The 24,843-nt window shown below is 42.8% G+C and overlaps 1 protein-coding gene and 1 pseudogene across 1 annotated transcript in view; both read right to left on the bottom strand.

Annotated features, from left to right (window-relative positions):
* LOC124554821 (protein sickie) overlaps positions 1-24,843 on the bottom strand; it is a 1,236,186-nt gene that overhangs the window by 1,085,263 nt on the left and 126,080 nt on the right. The gene's annotated exons all lie outside the window — the stretch shown is intronic.
* On the bottom strand, positions 12,847-12,964 carry LOC124557136 (annotated as a pseudogene).

The following is a 24,843-nucleotide window of genomic DNA, read 5'->3' as shown; positions in this document are numbered from 1 at the left end:
CTTTCAGAGTGTGCTGATGCAATAACTCCATACTTAACAATCATATACAACTGCTCGCTCGACGAAAGATCCTTACCCAGAGACTGGAAAGTTGCACAGGTCACAACAATTTTGAAAAAAGGCAATACGAGTAATCCACTAAACTACAGGCCCATATCATTAATGTCGATATGTAGCAGGATCTGGAACATATGTTGTGTTCGAACATTATGAATTACCTCGAAGAGAACGGTCTATTGATTCAGAAAACATCGTTTTTGTGAAACACAGCACGCTCTTTAGTCACAGCAAGTGTCGAGTGCTATTGACAAAGGATTTCAGATTGATTCCACGTTTCTAGATTTCCAGAAGACTTTTGACACTGTAACTCAAAAGCAGCTTGCAATCAAATTGCATGCATATGAAATATCGTATCAGTTATGCGACTGGATTCGTGATTTCCTGTCAGAGAGGTCACATATCGTAGTGACTGACGGAAAATTATGGAGTAAAACAGAAGTGATTTTTCCCCAAGGTAGTGTTATAGGACCTCTGCTGCACCTAACCCATACAAACGACTTAGGAGACAATCTGAGCAGCCGTTTTTGGTTGTTTGCAGATGGTGCTGTCGTTCATCGTCTAGTAAAGTCATCAGAAGATCGAAACAAATTGCAAAACAATTTAGAAAAGACATCTGTATGGTGAAAAAATTGTCAATTAACCACAAATAATGAAAAGTGTGTGGTTATCCACATGAGCGCTAAAAGGAATCCGTTAAACTTCGGTTACACGATAAATCAGTCAAATAAAACGGCCGTAAATTCAACTAAATACCTAGAAATTACAATTTTCGAACAACTTAAATCGGAAAGAGCACACAGAAAATGTGGGCAAGACGAACCAAAAACTGCGATTTATTGGCAGAACACTTACAAGATGCAACAAATCTACTAAAGCGACTGCTTCACTATGCTTGTCCATCGTCGTTTGGAGCACTGCTGCGCGGTGTGGGATCCTTACAACATAGGATTAATGGGAATACATCGAGAAAGTTCAAAGAAGGGCAGCACGTGTTGTATTATCGAGAAATAGGGGAGAGAACGTGACGGACATGATAGAGGATCTGGGGTGGACATCATTAAAACAAAGGCGTTTCATGCTGCGGCGGAATCTTCTCACGAAATTTCAATCACGACCTTCCCCCTACGAATGCAAAAATGCACACATCAAAGAAGTTTTTGCATCACCCCAGTTCCCATAACTTCTGGAGATAGACGTTGACTGTGGATATTGTATCACAGACACAGTCCCTTTGATTGTTCAGAGATGTCACTAAACCCACGCCAAGATGTAAAAAACCATCCATGAGCAGCGACTAATAGACGGAGGGGGTCCGACAGCCGATCAGTTACAGACATTCCACCAGGAAGGAGGTGCACGGCTCGTGTTGTCTGTAGTTCAGCCATGCCTAGACGGTCAGTACCGCGGTTCGAACGCGTCCGCATTGTTGCTTTGTGCCAGGAATGGCTCTCAACAAGGGAAGTGTCCAGGCGTCTCGGAGCGAACCAAAGCGATGTTGTTGAGACACGGAGGAGATACAGAGAGACAGGAACTGTCGATGACATGCCTCACTCAGGCCTCCCAAGGACTACTACTGCAGTGGATGATTGCCACCTATGGATTATGGCTCAGAGGAACCCTGACAGCAGCGACACAATGTTGAATAATGTTTTTCGTGCAGCCACAGGACGTCGTGTTACGACTCAAACTGTGCGCATAGGCTGCATAATGCGCAACTTCACTACCGACGTCCATGGCGAGGTCCATATTTGCAACCACGACATCATACAGCGTGGTACAGATGGGCCCAACAACATGCCGAATGGACCACTGAGGAGTGGCATCACGTTCTCTTCACTGATGAGTGTCGCATATGCCTTCGACCAGACAATCGTCGGAGAAGTGTTTGGAGGCAACCCGGTCAGGCTAAACACCTTAGACACACTGTCCAGCGAGTGCAGCAAGGTGGAGACTCCCTGCTTTTTTGGGGTAGCATTATGTGGAGCCGACGTACGCCGTTGGTGTCCATGGAAGGCGTCGTAACAGCTGTACGATACGTGAATGCCATCATCCGACCGATAGTGCAACCATATCGGCAGCATATTGGCGAGGCATTCGTCTTCGCGGACGACAATTTGCGTTCCCATCGTGCACATCTTCTGCATGGCTTCCTTCAGGATAACGATATCGCTCGACTAGAGTGGCCAGAATGTTCTTAAGACATGAACCTTATCGAACATGCCTGGGATACATTGAAAAAGGCTGTTTATGGACGACGTAACCCACCAACCACTCTGAGGGATCTACGCCGAATCGCCGTTGAGGAGTGGGACAATCTGGACCAACAGTGCCTCGATGAACTTGTGGATAGTATGCCACGACGAATACAGGCATGCATCAATGTAAGAGGACGTGCTACTGGGTATTAGAGGTACCGGTGTGTACAGCAATCTGGACCACCACCTCTGAAGGTCTCGCTGTATGGTGGTACAACATGCAATGTGTGGTTTTCATGAGCAATAAAAATGGCGGAAATGATGTTTATGTTGATCTCTGTTCAAATTTCCTGTACAGGTTCCGGAACTCTCGGAACCGAGGTGATGCAAAGTTTTTTTGATATGTGTATTTTGTTGACGCCGACCTACATAGGGAGGAACGATCATCATAATAAAATAAGGGAACTCAGAGTTCGCGCGGAAGGATACAGGTGGTCGTTTTTCAAGCGCGCTGTTCTAGGATGAAATAATATAGAATTACTGTGAAGGTAGTTCGATGAACATTCTGCTAGGCACTTAAGTGTGAGTTGCAGAGTATCGATGTAGATGTAGATATAGATGTAAATATTTTTAATGCGGTTTTTCACTGCTGTTGTACGAATGGCTTCCTTTAACGGTTGGTCAGTTGACTGAACGACGGCGGCAAACGTTTGTCCTCGTTTTTCCTTGCCCCACTACGCTAGCTGTCTTTCACACTGGCTGAAACAAAATCTTATTTCTTAAAATGAACTAGGGTTGATGTACGAGGCGGACCTTATCAAAGCGATCTATAAATGCAATCGTTATATCTGTCGTTGTTTAGGATGTTCGTGAACCCACACTCATATCAATAATCGCTTCGCAGTAACGGGAACTGTGTCCACTCATATCAGCCACTGCTTAGCAACTGAAACAGTGCAATTCCGGAAAAACCCATTACTGACAAAAATGCTTTTAAAATATAGAATCAAAAACACCTTCACCCGTCTATATTTTCAATGTAATTTATGTATGCGACTAGTTTCGGCGTTTTACTACACCAACTTCCGGCCCCTGATCGGCGTGTAGGAGAAATCCATCCTGATGTGGAGTCGAAATAATGGCCAGCACTAAACATCCGTACACTTCTCTTTCTCAACAACGCGATGCCTTGGTTCGAATACTACCTTGGGTATGGATGTGTGTGATGTTCTTACGTTAGTTAGGTTTAAGTAGTTCCAAGCCTAGGGGACTGATGACCTCAGATGTTAAGTCCCATAGTGCTTAGAGCCATTTGAACCATCTTTTGGACCTCAGCTTCAAACCAGGGATACCAGTAAAATTGTAAAGAGTGAAGAGGGCTACGGGCACATTTTAGACACCCCGTAGATACCCAATAGCGTCCAAGCTAAGTGATCTTATTGTGTTCAGGAGTAGTCTGTTCTGCAGTTTTGTGCGAAGCCTGTGTAATCTGTGGGATGTCGCCATGTAAACACAGATCCAGTGCCTGCAACACTCGAACTCACAACTTATTCAAAGCTGTTCCTACCGTCAGTGACCGAACTCCACAACTAGCAGCAGACCTCTGTTTTTTGCACGGCCACTCCCCACAACACGTTAGCAAGTCCTATTGTAGAAATGTAGCAATGTAGAGCCGAAGAGACCGTTACGTTTTTATTAAAAACTTCGCAAAAGATAAATCATTATCTTAAATGCCCAGACTGACAGAAGGATGGCGAAAAAGTTTTTAAAGAAAGAAAGTTTTTATTTGGGTTTTGTCGTCTAACTGGTTTGATGTGGTTCTCCACTACTTCCTTTCTTTTTAGTCATCTAACTGGTTTGATGTGGTTCTCCATGACTTTCCTTCTGTGCCAACTTCTTCGTCTGAAAGTAGCACCTACACGCGACGTCCTTAATTATTTGTTGGATATATTCGAATCTCTGTTTTGCTCTACAGTTTTTTTCTCTTTAAAACATATCCTGTCCCATCTTCTTGTCAATGTTTTCCACATTTTCCTTCCCTCGTCGAGTATGCAAAGAGCCTCCTCATTTATTGCCTTACGGGTCCATCTAATTTTCAACATCCTTCTGTAGCACCACATCTCAAACGCTTCGACTACTTTCTTTTCTAGTTTTCCCATAGCCCACAATTAGAGTTGTTAAACTGCCGTCAGCTACCGTAAATAGCCATAAGCAAGGGTAGCGTTGGTCAGTTAAGATCGACCTGCATTACCTGTACATTAAGTCAGTTGCTTTCTTTATGTATGCTGTCAGTGTCTTACTAAATTCTTCTAAAAATCTATTTATAAACTGAGTGAGGATACATAAAAAGGGCGCGTAACCTACGTAGTTATCCTCCTTTCTGTTAGTTAAGAATAAACAGTATTTGTAGCAAAACTGAAATTGTCAATGTTTAAATAAGATTTTATTCAAAAATTGTTGATCTGTAACGTGAAACAGAGGACTGTTGTAGTACAAATAAAGGAAACAATACAGATTTGTGATGTAGCGCTAGGAAAGGCAATTTCCTCAACAAAAAGGTAAAAAACACAAAAATATATCAAACGTCGAACTTACATAAAACATGTGTCTGCTACTCATAAACAATTTTTACATGTATCAATAACAACAGGAAACTCTTGCCTTTGATTATGATTAAGAATGTTCTGTTGAGTATAAAATAACAACAATAATTGTAGATATGTTTTATGTTTGTTCTTGTAAATAGTACTTGCATCAAAAGTAATTCCTTTGGCTGCACGAAAGCGCAGAAATTATGCGATCAACTGATTTTTATTACTTATAAAATGCAATTTACGTTCTGTAAGGATATAAAATACACAATGGTCTAACACTGAATGAGGTGTGGTTCTAATTATGTGCAAAACAAACAAATTAAAAACCAAAGATATATCGTCGGCTCCCATTGTCTCTCTTACATGTTCATTTACGTTTCTTTCCCTACAGTTCTACTAATACTACCGGCAATCCTACCATTTACAACGTCATTTATGAGCTGTACCAAAACTACCGAATTGTAGTTTTGGTAGAGCCCAACTATATCCATAATTTACTTCCGTGCAATGCTGTGTTCCAGATGTACATTCTCCGAAATTTATATGGAGCTCTATGTTTGATTTCATTGGACTTCTTTGGCGAAGAATGCTCTCTTTGTCTGTACTAGTATATTTCTTCCATCCTAATTGTTTCGTGGGTCATGATTAATGCCAAGTACGTTTATGCAGAATATACTTTTAAGTGGTTCTATGCGCTACAGTCTGGAACCGCGCGACCGCTACGGTCGCAGGTTCGAATCCTGCCTCGGGCATGGATGTGTGTGATGTCCTTAGGTTAGTTAGTTTTAGGTAGCTATAAGTTCTAGGGGACTTATGACCTCAGCAGTTGAGTCCCATAGTGCTCAGAGCCATTTGAGCCATACTTTTAAGTCAACAGTCACATTTAAACTTTACTCCAAACACACCTCAGTCGCCGTAATATGTCCATTTCACCATTGGGCGATTTAGTCGTGGGTGAGTATATGTTGTTTGCGGTTTTCTTGTTAGTTTTTGATACGAAACCAGAACTGTCATTATTCGACCAAATTTAGGAATCTATTTCTATTCTTCTCACGCCACTCACAAGAAATGTAAATGTAATGGTGAGCCTGTTCCAACAAAGAGTTAAAACGAAAATGAAAAATTTAGCTGTCATTTGTCTTTCTCCAAATCGCATATGACTCGTCTGCCTATTAAGCTAGGGACTTCAGAAAGTAAATTAGACATATTGTCCCACTCTAAGACCTTTGCGCAACAAGAGTGGTGCATTGTCAGGAGAGAGTACATGGTTGGAGATCCTGCTGACACAGCTCTGCTGCAGTACTGATAACTGGTGCAGTACAATGCGTGAATGAAATGGTGTGACATCTGGAAAAGTACTCCATCGTTGAATTTCGCGGGGCAGTACGAGTCTTGTGAGCAAAATGTCTAAGCTGCAGACTTATTCAGCATGAAATTCTTGGGGTTTGTGGAACAAATGCAATGTCGTGTCCAGCTACAGTGAAATGGTACCAACATTTGACCAAGGCCGCACAGACGTGAGGCCGAGCGGTTCTAGGCGCTTCAGTCCGGAACCGCGCTGTTGCTACGGTCGCAGGTTCGAATCCTGCCTCGGACACGGATGTGTGTGATGTCCTTAGGTTAGTCAGGTTTAAGTAATTCTAAGTCTAGGGGACTGATGACCTCAGTTGTTATGTCTCATAGTGCTTAGAGCCATTTGAACCATTTGAACGGATGTGAGTGATGCTGATCGCGAAGTCCAGATATTGTACTTCATGTTTCCAGCAAGCTGCAAGAATATCTGAGGGAAAGAGATTTTCCAACAACGAGGACGTTCACACAGCGTGAGGCGTGGCACCTTACATCGCTCCCGTCTAGAGCCTGTGTATCGGGAGAATGACTCATGTGTGCACAGTGACAGATGATCTGAAGCGGATTTAGTCGAGTACGTAGTTCTAATTTTCATCTGCTAGTGGAACTAGTCCACAGCGACATGCAAGAAACAGGTCAAGAAGATGTTTTTGTGTATTATTCTCTTTATTTCTTGAAGGCTTTTTTGGTTGCTCATGTTTGTACAGTTTTTGCTTTTAGTAGTGTGAATGATGTGTGAATGTGGTCTAAAGTAAATATGTAGATCATTGTTCTACTGATAAACACTTTAAGAACTGGCGTGAGAAATTTTTAAGACAGTGTGAATGCAGACGATGGGGAATTTTGTATCATAGTATGTTAAGTAAGTTTATGGTAAAAGGAAAACTAATTCCAGAGCAAATGAAAATAGTTGACAACGTAAAGTATAAACAAAATATCAGAATCTCAAATACTTATTTCGGGAAAAGGTGCAGTTCGAAAGTGTTATTTTTTGATTGGTTACTCATGAAAAGCGCGGACTAACGCGGGAGAATAATGTTTCTCTATTGGCCTTAAAGAAAACTGACCAATCAGAACGGAGTATTCTTCGCGCGTCTTTTCTCTTCGAGATACAGAATGCTTACAGCAGTCTAAGAGTCGGAGCCTATCCTTTCAATGGTATGCTCGTGTGTAGTATAACTCCGAAGGAAGTTATAATTTGCTGTTTTTTGTTGTGCTACATGTTTCAAAAGTGGTTTAAAGTGAAGGCATATTTATTTCGGCCTGTTTTTTTTTAGAAAGTACGGATTTTTAAGTAATTTTGTGTATGAGAAAAGACAGTAATTCCGAGTGGCATATTGGTCAGATCGGAGACTAAGAACGTGAGTGTAATGGACACCGACACACTTAATAGTATGACGATCATTTTCATTTAAGAACAATCCGTGCTTAGTAGCTGTTCAGATTTCGGGAAATACGTTACCATAAACTTGCTAACGTGAATGAAAGAGTTTTGTGCATGACTGGGCTAAGATTAGCAGGGGCTTGGCAGTGAACGTGTAATTCTCAAGGTTCAGAATATACCGAAGTTTTGCCAGTACTCCACCTTTCATTCAAAATTAAGACCTTTAGCCGATTCTTGGAATAGTTACGTTGTCTGCAGCCTGGTGCGAGTTGCAGTACGCTAGGTTTCTGCTCAGCTTCCCTACCGGCGAGCTGCTGCAACGAGTTCACAGGTAGGTGCAGGTAAAAGGACGAAAGGAACCGCGCCGTCGCAAGCGATTGTCGAATGACTGTCACCAATGAGCAGATCTCTGTCATCGAGGAATTGGACGATTGGTAGAACGTTCTGACTGTTGTTCACAGAGATTTACTGACTACATTGTAAAGCAGTCATGTATTGTGTCTCTTTGAAGTGTATTGCAGCATTCAATTGAAGTTACTTGGACTGCCATTACAGTGTGTGTGGTGTCACCGCCAGACACCACACTTGATAGGTGGTAGCCTTTAAATCGGCAGCGGTCCGTTAGTATACGTCGGACCCGCATGTCGCCACTATCAGTGATTGCAGACCGAGCGCCGCCACACAGCAAGTCTAGTCTAGAGAGACACCCTAGCACTCACCCCAGTTGTACAGCCGACTTTGCTAGCGATGGTTCACTGTCTATATACGCTCTCATTTGCAGAGACGACAGTTGAGCATAGCCTTCAGCTACGTCATATGCTACGACCTAGCAAGGCACCATATTCAGTTACTATAATCTGAACAGATAATATTGTGAATCATGTACCGTCAAGAGCGACGTTCATCATTAATGGATTAAAGTTAAGTATCAAACTAATTACGTCCGCTTTCTGAATCCTAATTCCTTGTCATGTTACAGACCTCACGTCAGTATAGTCCTTCCCTCCACACGCCAGCCTGCGTGAGCTAAAACGCGTGCATTTCGGCCTCCACTAGTACCACGGTGTTGGCTCTTCTGCCAACACAACAGTGTGTAATTTCCTTTTTGAAGCCCCTGCAACATTCTCGTACTATTTTACCTAAGGGGCAAGTTTCAGAATTTGAGTAGGGGGATTATTGGATCTTTCTCCATCATTCCTGAGTATCGCGCCCGATGACAGAATAAGGGTTATGAAAAGTTCTACTGAGTTTTAACGCGTATGTATTTGACAAGAACCTGTTCCGAGATAAAAACATTTCCGACGCTACGGGCACTACAGAAGAGGAAATGAGACGAGAGATGAAAATGCTACATGGCGTTGCGACTAGTTGGACGTCATGTTGTTCCCCGCACAGTGGGGTATTCTGGGCAGCGCACGTGTCACCCCTCGGCGACACGCTGGAGGCAGCGCCGGACTCCGCTACATGGAGGGAAATGCGGCGCTTTTCAGGAGGCGAGTTTCCAATTTCCGGCAGCACATCACAGGCGCGTCTCACGGCGACGTTTAAAATTCAAGTGCGTGGCGTCGCTAATTGGACGTGCTTTGTTGCACATCAAAGCTAGCGTCCCCACGCGCTCGCACTGTGGGCATAACGCGCGAGGTGCCCCTAGCCCGCTCTGTTCCTTCACAGGAGCGCCAAGTGCAGGAGTCGCTCAACACAAACACCATTCTCTGGCCGCCACCCAACCACACATACACAAACACACACACCGGCAACTTTTCTTTATCGAGGTAATTAATCACCTTCTAGTAGGCGATCCTACTGACAAGCAATTTCCTGTTTGCTCCGGGTAATGAAGCCATTTCCCTCCCGCCTTTCTTCACGTGCACCGCTTGCACTCTTCGCTGTCGAGGTTATAGAAGCACACTGCTCTCCGCTTCCAGCGAAAACACTTTGCCGCCTTGTCGTGGAATTTTGTCGAAAGTAATATCATCCGTTACGTACAGCATTCATACTGCTGTTTCTAGTTTTGGATGAACGTCATCGACAGATGCAGAAGTAACTTCGGGTGTGCCCCTGGGAGGTGTCTAGGGAGCCTTGCTGTTCATGTTTTATATTATTGACATTACAGAGAACATCAATAGTAATCTCATACTTTTCGCAGATGATGCAGTTATCTGTACTGATAAGCCAAAGCATTAGCAGCACTGTCAGCCTCTACGTTGGATGCCACCTGTCGGCTTTGCAGGCACATGACGCGGTAACAAAAGCACCGGATGATCAAAAAGTCAGTATAAATTTGAAAAATGAATAAATCACGGAATAATGTGGTCAGAGAGGTACAAATTGACACACATGTTTGGAATGACATGGGGTTTTATTAGAACCAAAAAATACACTAGTTCAAAAAATGTCCGACAGATGGCGCTTCATCTGATCAGAATAGCAATAATTAGCATAACAATGTAAGAAAAAGCAAAGATGATGATCTCTACAGGAAATGCTCAATATGTCCACCATCATTCCTCAACAATAGCTGTAGTCGAGGAATAATGTAGTGAACAGCACTGTAAAGCATGTACGGAGTTACGGTGACGCATTGGCGTCGGATGTTGTCTTTCAGCATGCCTAGAGATGTCGGTCGATCGCGATACACTTGCGACTTTAGGTAACCCCAAAGCCAATAATCGCACGGACTGAGGTCTGGGGACCTGGGAGGCCAAGCATGACGAAAGTGGCGGCTGAGCACACGATCATCACCAAACGACGCGCGCAAGAGATCTTTCACGCGTCTGGCAATATGGGGTGGAGCGCCATCCTGCATAAACATCGTACGTTCCCGCAGGTGTTTATCAGCCAGGCTGAGGATGATGCGATTCTGTAACATATCGGCGTACCTCTCACCCGTCACGGTAGCAGTTACAAAACCAGAATCACGCATTTCCTCGAAGAAAAAAGGCCCGATAACGGTAGATGTGGTAAATCCAACTCATACCGTGACTTTCTCGTCGTGCAATGGAGTTTCCACGACAGTTCTAGGATTTTCGGTAGCCCAAATTCTGCAGTTGTGGGCGTCGACAGACCCTCGGAGCGCGAAATGAGCTTCGTCGGTCCACAACACGTTACTCAACCAATCGTCATCTTCCGCCACCTTGTGAAACGCTCACACCGCAAATGGCCTTCGCTTCACTAAATCGCCAGGTAACGGTTCATGATGCCGATGGATTTTGAACGGATAGCATCGGACGGTACGCCTCAGTGCCAACCAAATAATAGTGTATGGAATGCCGGTGCGGCGTGCGAGTGCACGAGCGCTGACTTCCCCGTGCATAGACGAACCCTCTACAGTCTCCGTTTCTTCCTGAACTGTCGCAGCAGCATTACGCCTTGTGCTCGGTCGGCCACTACGGGGTCTATTTTCTCAACAACCCGTGGCTTCGAACTTCTAAATCATTCTCGCCACAGCTGCATTTGTCAACGGACCTTTACCCATTCGAATCCCCTTCCTATGGCGATAGGATCGTAACGCTGAACTAGCACATTCCCCCTTTTGGTAATACACCTTCACTAAAAGCGCCTTTTCAGGTAACGTCAACATGCTGCGACTGCTGACGCATCTGATTCTCTCTCTCATTACAGCTCCTTTTATACACGATTGTCATGCGCAGTCACTGAAGTTTTGCTGCCCAGCGCCATCTGTCGGACATTTTGTGAACTTTGTTGTTTTTTGGTTCTACTAAAACCCCATGTCATTCCAAGCATGTGTGTCAATGTTTACCTCTCTATCTACATTATTCCGTGGTTTAATAAGTTTTCAAATTTATACTGACTTTTTGATCATCCGGTTTGTAAGCGCAGCAGACACCGCCGGGGACCACCCTAGCGAAGATATGGGCTGGAAATGGGGAAATCCACTGAGCTAAGCGACTTTGACAAAGGTCAGATTGTGATGACTGGTTGTTGTGTGCTGTCCTTAGGTTAGTTAGGTTTAAGTAGTTCTAAGTTCTAGGGGACTGATGACCATAGATGTTAAGTCCCATAGTGCTCAGAGCCATTTGAACCATTTTTGAACAAAGGTCAGATTATTATTAGCCAGAGCCTGTGAACGAGTATATCGAAAACGGCGAATATGGTCGAATGTTCACGTGGAACTGTCGTGAGCATCTACGGAACGAGGTAGAAGAACAGTGAAACTACCACTAGACGCTAAATGGTTCGACGTCCACGACTCTTCACAGAACATCGGGCTCGGAGGCTTATCTGCTCTGTAAAGTACGTTAGATGGTGATCTGTGGCATTTCTGCCGAAAGAGCACAATTCTGGTACACACACAAGTGTTTCGGGGCACACTTACATCGTTGAACATGGAGCTCTGCAGCAGACCACCCCTAAGTGTTCACATGTTGACCCAACGACATTATCAATTACGATTGCAGTGGTCACTGGACCATCGGGATTCGACCGTCGATCAATGGAAACTTGTCGGCTCTTCGGGTGAATCATATTTTTGCTACATTAGGTTGATGGTTGTCTTCAGAAACGCTATCATCGAGGTGAACGGCGGCTCGAAACGTGCAGCGCGACACAGACTCAGGCTGATGGAAGCAATATTATGCTATGGGAGACAGTATCTTGCTCTTACACAAGTGCTGTGGTAGTAATCGAAGACACGCTGAGAGCTACGAAACCCTGAATCCTTCATGCTTGATGTCTTCCGCGATGGCAGTGTCATCTTTCAGCAGTCTCGGAGCCAGAATTGTGCTACAGTTGCTGGAGGAGCATTATAGTGAACTCACGTTGATGTTTCCGCGACAATTCGCCTGATGTAAATCTTACGGAACCCATCTGCGTCGCTATCGGACGCCAACATCGCTATGCAAATCACCGGCCCGTCATTTACGCGAATTACATGACATGTGCGTAGACATCCAATGCCACACACCTCCACAAACCTACCAACAAACTGTAGGATCCCTGCCATGCAGAATGTGCGACGCATTTTGTTCCAAAGACGAAAAAACAAGCTATTCAGCAAGTGGTGATAATGTTTTGTCTCATCAGTCTAAAACGTAGTCCGTCCGAAAAGGCCTTCGAAGGCCCAACGGTACCGACCGGCCGCCGTGTCATCCTCACACACAGGCGTCACCAGATGCGGATATGCAGGGACATGTGGTCAGCACACCACTCTCCCGGCCGTATGTCAGTTTCCAAGACCGGAGAAGGCACCTTTCAATCAAGTAGCTCCTCAGTTTTGCCTCATAAGGGCTGAGTGCAGCCTGCTTGCCAACAGCGCTCGGCAGACCGGATGGTCACCCATCGAAGTGCTAGCCCAGACCGACAGTGCTTAACTTCGGTGATCCGATGGGAACCGGTATTACCACAGCGGCAAGGCCGTTGGCGTATAACGTAGTAGTGTCTGTAAACAGCTGCACAAACATCCAGATTTCGAAGTGGTGCGAATATTGGCAGGTTGCTTTAAATAATCAGAAACGTAAAATTTGCACTTCACAATACTAAAAGCATGTTGTAACCTATGACTACAATATCACTGAGTCACATTTCCAATCGGTCAGGTCATACAAATACCTGGGTGTAACAATTTCTAGGTATATGAAATGGAATGATCACACAGGCACAGTCTCAGGTAGCGCACATGAGATACTTCAGCTTATTGATAGAATACTAGGGAAATGCAATGAGTTTACAAAAGGAATTACTTCAAAAACACTGGTACGATCCCTCTTCGAATCCAGCTGAAGTGTGTGGGATCCTTACCAAATAGGACTAACAGGACTGCACAGAAGGGCAACACAAATGGTCACATGTTTGTTTCATCCAGGAAAGAGCGTCACGGATATTTTGAGAAAAATGAAATGGCAAATGCTTGGAGAAGATACCCAAACAATCCCGTGAAAGCCTACTTACAGTTATTAGATCCAGTTTTAAGTGATGAATCTAGGAATGTACTACAACCCCCTACGTACCGCTCCCATAGTGATCGCGAATACAAGATAGGGCTAATTACAGCGCCCACAGAAGCCTTTAAGCAATCGTTTTGTCTTTGCCCCATACGCGGACGGAATGAGAACCAGCCTTAATAACTGCTGCAATGGGAAGTTCCCTCTTCACATTGGTTTGCAGAATTTGATGCAGATATAGGATCTTTGAACATACAGCGGCCTTCGCATAAACCGAGTTAATGTTGACCCGACACTGCACGGATACCCGAGCAACACTGAAAATCTAAAATACACATGTTTTTTACGGAACCTGCTCTTTACTGTGTTTACAGGATAAGCTACATGTCACATTTTAAAGTACACTGCATTACTTACGCATACTTTTATTTTTTATTTATTTTTTATTTATTGTTCCGTGGGACCAAATTAAGGGGAAGTCTCCATGGTCATGGAACGAGTCAATACATGAAATTATAACACGATATTAGAAACAGATAAAATGAAATATAAAAAAACATATTCAGGTGACAAGTCGTAAGTTTAAATAAAGAAAATCAACAATGTAACACTGGAATTTGCATAATATTTTAGCTCTTCCAGGAGCTCCTCGACAGAATAGAAGGAGTGAGCCATGAGGAAACTCTTCAGTTTAGACTTAAAAGAGTTTGGGCTACTGCTAAGATTTTTGAGTTCTTGTGGTAGCTTATTGAAAATGGATGCAGCAGAATACTGCACTCCTTTCTGCACAAGAGTCAAGGAAGTGCATTCCACATGGAGATTGGATTTCTGCCTAGTATTAACTGAGTGAAAGCTGCCAACTCTTGAGAATAGGCTAATATTGCCAACAAGAGACGACATTAAAGAAAATATATACTGTGAGGGCAATGTCAGAATTCCCAGACTATTGAATAGGGGTCGACAAGAGGTTCTCGAACTTACACCACATATAGCTCGAACAGCCCGTTTTTGAGCCAAAAATGCCCTTTTTGAATCAGAAGAATTACCCCAAAAAATAATACCATACGACATAAGCGTATGAAAATATGCGAAGTAGACTACTTTTCGTGTTGAAGTGTCACTTATTTCAGATACTGTTCTAATGGTAAATAGAGCAGCATTTAGTATCTAAACAAGATCCTGGACATGGGCTTTCCACAACAGCTTACTATCTATCCGAACGCCTAGGAACTTGAACTGTTCCGTCTCGCTTATAATATGCCCATTCTGTCTGATCAAAATATCGGTTCTTGTTGAATTGTGAGTTAGAAACTGTAAAAACTGAGGCTTACTGTGATTTAGCATCAAATTATTTTCCACAAGCCACGAACTTATTTCATGAACTACATTATTTGATACCGTTTCAATATTACACACAAGCTCCTTCACTATCAAGCTGGTGTCATCAGCAAACAGAAATATTTTTGAATCACCTGTAATACTAGAAGGCATATCATTTATATAAATAAGAAACAGCAGTGGCCCCAGCACCGACCCTTGGGGAACGCCCCACTTAACAGTGCCCCATTGGGACTGAACATCACTACCACTCTCAATATTGCGGAGAATTACCTTCTGCTTTCTGTTCTTAAAGTAAGAGGCGAACCAATTGTAAGCTACTCCCCTTACTCCATAATGGTCCAACTTCTGCAGTAATATTTTGTGGTCAACACAGTCAAAAGCCTTCGTTAAATCAAGGAAAACACCTAACGATTAAATCGTACCGATATGCAGGGAACAGAGGCTCAAATAAGTAGTCGAAATACTAGCGCAAACTGAAGGTATATACGGATGTATACTTCACATTTAAAACTTCCTTCCCTCTTCCTGCAATAAGTTTCATTGGAAATTACACTATCTTATCGAAAGTATTCGGACACCCCGAAAAACATACGTTTTTCATATTAGTTTCATTGTGCTGCCACCTACTGCCAGGTACTCCATATCAGCGACCTCAGTAGTCATTAGACATCATGAGAGAGCAGAGTGGGGTGCTCCGCGGAACTCACAGATTTGAAAAGTGGTCAGGTGATAGGTTGTCACTTGTGCCATACGTCTGTACGCAAGATTTCCACACTCCTAAACATTCCTAGGTTAACTGTTTCCAATGTGATAATGAAGTAGAAACGTGAAGGGACACGTACAGCACAAAAGCGTACAGGCCGATCTCGTCTATTGGCTGACAGGGACCGCCGACAGTTGAAGAGGGTAGTAATGTGTAATAGGCAGACATCTGTCTAGACCATCACACAGGAATTCCAGACTGCATCAGGATCCACTGCAAGTACGGAGTTTAGTTTAGTATATTTATAAGTTTATTATCCCGTTGAAAAAACTTAGTTGCCTGAATATCTCGGCACATAAAAGAAATTACCCCGACGTGGAACCCAAGAAAACGAACGACTGTTGCAGGAACGGGCACTGACGCTCAATGTAAATAAACATAACGTATTCTGCTTAATTATGCGAAGAAGCCCATTAATGTACGATTACACTATTGGGAATAAATCACTGGAAGGAATAACAACTATAAAATATTTAGAAGCATCCGTGAGGAACTACCTAACGTGGAACGTTAACATCAAAGTAGTCGTAAGAAAAGCTTATGCCAGACTGATTGATATTCATACAAACTATACTAAGGACAATAATTCATCGACGAAAGAAGTAGTTTAGTAAACACTGATTCGCCCGATACTTCATTATTGCTTTAAATTGGTGACCCTTACAGTTTAGAACTAGTAGAGGAGAGTCAAAGAAAGTCGCGTCTTGTCGCGGATTCCAGTAAACTTGAGAGCTTTACCGAAGTGGTCAGAGGAAAATGCTACTACTGAGGCGTTGAACGTCACGGAAATATTTCCTGTTAAATAAAATTCAGAGAGCGTCCGTTCCAGGAAAAGTCAGTCAACGTATTCCTTTCTTCCACATGCACCGTCCTTCGAAAAAGTTCCGAGACTGATTTTATTCCTGGCGTGTAAGTGTAAGCGGCGTCAGTGAAGTAACTACGGTAGCAGCTTGAAGTATAATAAACTGCCAGCTGTGAACAGCCAGGGAAAAAAGAATCGGTGACGTGGATGCCTGCCGCGACTTGATTGAAATGAAAAATTTGGAAAATTCTATTCCGGAAAAAGAGTCATCATGTGTATCGAGGCTTACCGTTACCAGTATGAACCTATCACACAACAACGAAGTGCTAGAATTCACACACACGGTCAATGACTTGACGACATAACAGATGTGCCAGCCTATGTGACGCACGAGTTGAACAACATCCCAAAGAAGGACTTCTCTGGCAGTTTTATATGGTTGTTCTGTGCGTTGTACTTAAGTGATAGGAGACTATGTAGGAGTCCTGAAGCATTAAAACCACTATATTAACGTGTGTCTATCTTTTTTATTAATCTAGTCTCGAAATCTTTACGACGAAATGAACGAGGCGGGACAATCAGAAGGCTTACAGACACTCTTTCTTCCTACGCATCTCTCTTTCCTAGCTTAATATTCTAACACTGGGTCAGCTCTATTAATCAGTTGGAAAACTTGTTCTACGAGGGCGTGCTGAAAAGTAATGCCTCCGAAAATTTTATGTGGAAACTCTTAAAGCTTTTTAAATGAAACAAACGTTAATAAGATTCTACATCTTTAGTCGTCATATTCATCTCTGAACATAGTCACCCTTTTGACAAACATATTTTTCCTAACAGGAGACCAGTTTGTTGATAGTGTCACAGTAGAACGTTTGGCTTTGTTGTCGGAGCCACAACCTCACCTTTGCTTGCACTGCTTCATCACTATCAAAGTGAAGCCCTCGAAGGTGTTCTTTAAATTTTTGAAACAGATATAAAACGAATGTGGCCAAGTCGGGACTGTATTGCGGATGATCGATGACAGTGAACCCAAGGTGTCGGATTGTTACAGACGTCGCAGGTCTCGTGTGTGGTCTGGCATTCTCATGTTGAAGGCGAAGGTGCCCCATGTGTGCGCGTACTCTTCTAATTCAAAACTCGATTACAATACTTTGTTTACATGCACCGACATAGTTAGGTTACACACCGCCATGTTTCACGATACAATTTGGAGCCCTCTAGCGCAAGAGGGCCGGAAATATGTAGACATGAAGAATAGAGATGTAGAACGTTAATATCGCTTGTTTTATTTTAAAAGCTTTAAGGGGCTCCGGAAAGGCTCAAAATCATGAAAAGTTCAATTTTTACTTTTTGGCGTTTTCTGAATCTGCAGACTATTACCTTTTAATAGATATATAATTTATTCAATTCCGAAGACTACAACTATTTTTAAATTTTTTTTGAAATGTGTTCTACATGGGCGTGACCCACTGTGGCGCTGTTAAACTGCTGTCAAATGGTGTTATTATTAACGTCCGTGTTCATCAGGTACATTTTAGTGATGTGAGATAAAGTATGTGTTGTGACTAACCTGTGATGGTTCAATATATATCGCTGGTGTGATTGTCGATTGTTTCATGTTTATTTACTCTGTCGTTATCTCGAAAATATTCTTAATTAATTCTGCTTCTTGGATCTCTGTTTTGTTGAAGTATAATAATGAGTAAAAGTAAAGTTATTAGAAATCCTCTGAAGGCTTTTAAGAAAAGGAGAAATGTTGGAAAGCCAAAGGTATGTGTTATTACTGTAAACAATAAAGACGATAACCAAGTGAGTGAACCTAACCTCTCAAGTACACCTGCACATAGCAGTCAAAGTGGGAAAGAAAATACTTCACAGAAGAAGCTTGGTTCAATGAGCGAAAACTATGAATGTTTTATGGGCGAATCGGATGTGAATGAAATATTTGATATGTCGGTTCTCAAAGGAATTTTTTCAAACTGTGTAAGATGTATTCATTGTAGTGAAATTGGTCTGGAACTCTCCATAATAAAGCACGTAGGACTTGCTAGTGAAATACAACTGAAATGTGATAAGTGTTCATATATGACCACCTTTTGGAACAGTGTTGCAGTAACTGCAACTGAAGAAAATGGTAGCAAAATCTACGAACACAACAACGAGGGATGCTTGCTTTAGACAAGGAACGCCCTCGGGCTGCAGACAGGGCTGTAAAGAGTCTAGAAATACAAGCAAGAGTAAACAGGAGGAGGAACAAGAGGAAGCTGGAGGAGGAGTTTGCAGAGGATGAAGATAATCCATCCTATGGACCTGGAATGCACTAAAAAGTTAATCCAATCTTTGTCGCTCGATTCCAAAACTTTTATTTTCTCATACTAATTACATGTTTTCTAAGGATCTTCCAAACATATTTGTTTCAAACTTTCAGTATATGTTACACAGTACCTTCTGCATAATTTAACACAGCCTTTTTCCAAAAAACTGTGTATTTTTGAATATATAAATAAAAAATTGCAAAAAAATGTTGTGAATTTTCATTACAATTGAAAAAAAATCATCTTTAATAACTGAACTAAAATTTTGTAAACTCCCTGTGTTAAGTTGTAGCCCATATTCCAATAAATAATCTGTAAAAAGTTCAACTTCCTACCACAAATACTTTGTGAGGAAAGATGTAATTTATAAGCGTTATTTTAACATTGCAAGTATAGGGCGTTCCGGAGCCCCTTAAAAGTTTCCACATTAAAAATTCGAAGGCATTATTTTTCAGCACGCCCTCGTATTTTAATTCTGTGGCCCGATGCCCTTCGTATAGCCACAGTCAGCAGTTGCCTAAGGGAAGAAAGGGTGTGCGCTCTGCCTGTGTGAACTACGTTGGGTGTGTCATCGTATTTTAACAATAGGTGTATCGCCAACGTGCAGGAATCGACCGAGCTCGAAACAAGAAAAGAATCAACCGTATCTTTTGACCAATTACAAAAATAAGGAATCTTTTAGGCAGCGTGAAAGATAACCTTGGTCTTGGAATATCTGAACTACATCGATTTCCTTGCGTGAGCGGCAAGCAATACATTAGCCTGAAACACCGTTCGCTGCACTGAACATACACTATGTAATCAAAAGTATTCGGACACCCCCAAAAACATGCATTTTTTCGTATTAGGTGCATTGTACTTCCACCTACTGCCAGGTACTCCATATCAGCGACCTCAGTAGTCATTAGGCATCGTGAGAGCAGAATGGGCCGCTCCGCGGAACTCATGGACTTCGAGCGTGGTCAGGTGATTGGGTTTCACTTGTGTCATACGTCTGTACACGAGATTTTCACACTCCTTAATATACCTAGGCCTACTTTTTCCGATGTGATAATGATGTCGAAACGTGAAGGAACACGTACAGCACAAGAGCGTACTGGCCGACCTCGTCTATTGACTGACAGAGACCGCCTACAGTTTAAGAGGGTCGTAATGTGTAATATGAAGACGCCTATCCAGACCATCACACAGGTATTCCAAACTGCATCAGGATCCACCGCAAATACTATGACAGTTAGGTGGGAAGTGAGAAAACTGGGATTTCATGGTCGAGCGGCTGCTCATAAGCCACACATCACGCCGGTAAATGCCATACGACGCCTCGCTTGGTGTAAGGAGCGTAAACATTGGACGATTGAACAGTGGAAAAACGTTGTGTGGAGTGACGAATCAAGGTACACAAAATGACGATCCGATGGCAGCGTGAGGGTATGGCGAATGCCCGGTAAACGTCATCTGCCAGCGTATGTAGTGCCAAAAGCAAAATTCGGAGGCGGTGGTGTTATGGTGTGGTCGTCTTTTTCTTGTTTTTTTGCATGGCAATATCACAGCACAGGCCTACATTGATGTTTTAAGCAGCTTCTTGCTTCCCACTGTTGAAGAGCAATTCGGGGATGGCGATTGCATCTTTCAACACGATCGAGCAGCTGTTCATAATGTACTGCCTGTTGCGGAGTGGTTACACGGCAATAACATCTCTGTAATGGACTAGCCTGCACAGAGTCCTGACCTGAATCCTATAGAACGCCTTTGGGACGTTTTGGAACGCCGACTTCGTGCCAGGCTACGCCGAGCGACATCGATTCCTCTCCTCAGTGTAGCAGTCCGTGAAGAATGGGCTGCCATTCCCCAAGAACCCTTCCAGCACCTCATTGAACGTATGCCTGCGAGAGTAGAAGCTGTCATCAGGAGTAAGGGTGGGCCAACACTATGTTGAATTCCAGCATTGCCGATGGAGGGGGCCACGAACTTGTAAGTCATTTTCAGCCAGGTGTCCGGACACTTTTGATCACATCACAAGACTCGGCCATGATGGAAAATCGGCATTGGGTGAGCACAGCTTAACGGCGGAGCACATTTCCAATTTCTAAAAGACGTCCGTTATCTGCACTGGAGTGCTTTGTGAGACAGTGTTATTAGGTAGTTATTTATTTATTTGTTTATTTTAGTATTTGAGTACAGGCAACATTGAAAATACAGACAGCAGCAAATATAAAAGTACAAAGTGAACATAAAAATGTGAGTTAAAGTAAAATGGCAGGGTCCTCTTAGTTAAGCATACAGTTTAATAAGACATAGTTGCAAAATACTAACACAAATTCTTTACAGAAGAATGGAAAAACTGGCTGAAGCCGACCGTGGGGAAGACTAGTTTCCGATTACGGAGAAATGTAGGAATACGGCACTTGGAAGAGGTCCTCTGCTGTTCTTAATCTATATAAACGATTCAGTAAACAACATGAGCAGATCTCTTACGTTGTTTACAAATGATGCTGCCGTTTACCGCCCAGTAAAGTTATAAGAAGACAAAACCAATTGCAACATGATTTAGATAAGAAATCTGTATTGCGCGAAAAGTGACAACTGACTCTAATCAATAACGAGTGTGAGGTCCTCCACATTCATAAAAAATTATTAAATTTCGTTAACATGATATACCCTATATCACAAAAGTTAAAAGGGTGCCGATTCAACTAAGTACCAATGGAGTTACAGTTATGAACAACTTGAATTGGAACCATAACACAGAAGAAGTTGCGGAGAAGGTAACCTAAGATTGCGTTTTATTGGCAAATGCAACAAATCTGTCAAGGAGGCTGCCTAAACTGCGCATGTCCGCACTCTTATGGAACACTGCCGCACGGAATGGTATGTTTACCACGCAAGTTTGACGGAAAGTCGGCCAGAGAGTATCATGTACATATTACGCGATTTGGGGTGGTAAAAATAAAGAAAACTATTTATTTCGTTGCGGTGACATCCTTTCACGAAATTTCAATCACCATCTTGCTCCTTACAACGCGAAAATATTTCGCTGATGCCACCTAAATAGGGAGAAATGACCATCGTAATAAAATTAGTGAAATCACAGCTCGCACGGGCAGTTTTAGGTGTTCACTATTCCCACGTGATATTCGTGAGCGAAACGGTCAAGAAATAGTCTGATAGTAATTCTACGAACCCTCTGCAAACATTTAAGTGTGAACTGCAGAGTAATCATGTGTATGTAGATGAATGTTCAGTAGTTAAATTCCGTTTATATATTCGTGAAATTAATCATCGTTTCATTGTTTGGTTGTTTTATATTTGCAGAAGAAAACAGTGAACTCTAATTAGAAAGGCTCTCCACCTAAAGACAGAACCACGTGACCTCTAACACCGTAGTCCATAAGTTATTAAGAAGGTTTTAAGACAAGTATACCTTCATCAATATTACAACCAGCATATGTGAAAATTAATCAGGAAAACGGACATTTATATACTCGTCACTTATTGCGTCTAAAACACTTATGGGTTTCTGCATTGCAGTTCACATTTTGAATGAGTTACATGCAGGTGTGTGCTCACGCCTGACATCGCAATTTCTCTGCTGTGTACACGCGCGTGCTCTTTGGATATAAAAGAAATTGAGGCTTTGGGAGTGGAGACCTCCAAGCGTCGAACACCCTAATGACATTGGGAAAAAATTACAGTTGTCCAATAAGGACCGATAGTAAGGAGGAAAATAGGGGGAGGATCTGGCACCAACTAAGTGGATGAAACAATCGATCCGGTAAGGGTGAGAGGCTGCTGTGCCCTTTTTCTGTGAGCTGCAACCCGCGTTTCTCCCCGTACTTCTGACACACAGTGACCATTTTCGTGCATTTGCTTCACGACAGCTTTCAGATACTAAAGGCTTAAAACCTACTGCCTGGCATTCAATGCCCCTATAGTGTAGATCATACAAATACCAGCAGAAACGATACATGTTATTGTGGAATAACGCAGCAATTGGAGGGTTCATTATTGGAGTGGACTAAGTCTATCAACATAAATTTTGAGAGAAATAACTGAGAAGTTGGGGCACTTGAATTAGTTTATCATGTGATTTAACTCGTTTCCAACGCTTAATTATGCTCGGTAAGTGATCAGCAGGGTTATTCGTAAACTTCATCGACATGCCCTGGCGGATCCGTCGGTATCGACCGACCGCCGTGTCATCCTCTGGCGTAACTGAATACGGTATGGAAGGGTGTGCGGTCTGCGTACTGCTCTCCCAGCTGTTAAATTTCGGTAACACGATAGGGCCTAAATCACAAATGTTTAAAGTTAGTCGATTCAACTAAATACCAATGCCACTTCTCACTTTTGGCAACCTGGAACTGCTACTACTGGATCAAGTAGCTTCTCAAGTCGCCCCACGGTGCTGAGTGCACCTCGTTCCAGTCTTTCCACCAAGGGAAAATCGCCGGCAGTACGTGGGTCTTCTGCATAGCACTCAATCGCACTGGCTAATTAGCTACGGAGATGGACTAACTGGACTATCACGCTTATATCCACTAAACCGTTACAATTATTGCTTAGAAGAATAACATTTAACGATGCACGAAACTTGGTTCATTTTCCCTCTGAAACTTTTAGGGAAGTATCTGACAAAAGAAGTGGCCGAGCGGTTCTAGGCGCTGCAGTCTGGAACCGCGAGACCGCTACGGTTGCAGGTACGAATCCTGCCTCGGGCATGGACGTGTGCGATGTCCTTAGGTTGGTTAGGTTTAACTAAATCTAAGTTCTAAGGGACTAATGACCTCAGAAGTTGACTCCCATAGTGCTCAGAGCCATTTGAAACATTTATTTGACAAAAGATTTATTTTCAACATTGGTTTTATCTCACAAAATATAAAAATAATTGTTTATTATTACATTAACATACAGACCTCCCATATTAAAGTATTTCTTAACACTGTAGTCAATGTCATCATTATCCTCTACGTAGTTACATCTCTGGAATGTGTGTTCAACTTTACTAGAATGTTTTTGAAGTATGCATAACGTATTGGCGGCACGTATGGCAGGTGTCATTAAACAATTTTTTTCTTTGCACTACTTGGCTTTTGGACTGATAAAGTACATCATGATGCCATCTTCCTAGAGTAATGCCTCGAAACGAAGAACGGAGTTCGTTGAAAATGGCTCTGAGCACTATGGGACTTAACTTCTGAGGTCATCAGTCCCCTAGAACTTAGAACTACTTAAACCTAACTAAGCTAAGGACATCACACACATCCATGCCCGAGGCAAGATTCGAACCTGCGACCGTAACGGTCGCGCGGTTCCAGACTGTAGCGCCTAGGAGCGCTCGGCCACCCCGGCCCTCTGTGTCGCACTATCCTCTGTGCCCTCGGTGGCTCAGATGGACAGAGCATCTGCCATGTAAGCAGATCCCGGGTTCGAGTCCCGGTCGGGACACACATTTTCACCTGTCCCCGTTGATATATATCGACGCCCGTGAGCAGCTGACGGTATTAATATAATTCTAATTTCATCCTGATTTAGGTTTTCTGTAAATCACTTCAGGAGAATGCCGGGATAGTTCCTTTGAAAGGGCACGCCCGACTTCCGTCGCCGTCGTTTCCTAATCCGATGGGACGGATGACCTCGCTGTTTGGTTCCCTCTCCGAAAATCAACCTACTTGGTCCACTATGATTCTGAAACCAACTACCTATACTTCTGCCGTAAAGAGGGCTAATGCCATCTTGTCTATGAATATGTAGCTATAGACTTTGCTCAATTCTACGCTGAAAAGTGCATGTGTTACGAAACAAGTTATCAGAAGTGCATGTACACCGAGACACTTTCCGTCTTACATTAAATACCTAAAACTGCAGCGTATTATTGGCCGAATTAACTGAGCACACTGACAGTCTTTTTGCTAGAATATTGTGTTCAAAATGTGGTTTCTACCGCAGTTTAAGCCGTTTCGGGTAAGTTTACCCTACTTTAATATTCGGTACATTAATGTACAGGGCGAAAGAAAAGTAACTTCGTACTTAGCTAAGAAGAAAACAGACGATTTCACATTTTTCATGTTATTTCATGTTCAGGGTCTCTTCTTGTTTCATAGTCGTCAACGGTAGGGGAGAGCGTTGTATCTAGAGGATA

The sequence above is a fragment of the Schistocerca americana genome, chromosome X, assembly GCF_021461395.2.
Source record: "Schistocerca americana isolate TAMUIC-IGC-003095 chromosome X, iqSchAmer2.1, whole genome shotgun sequence".
NCBI classification, from domain to species: domain Eukaryota; kingdom Metazoa; phylum Arthropoda; class Insecta; order Orthoptera; family Acrididae; genus Schistocerca; species Schistocerca americana.
This window is presented reverse-complemented; position numbering and strand designations above follow the sequence as displayed.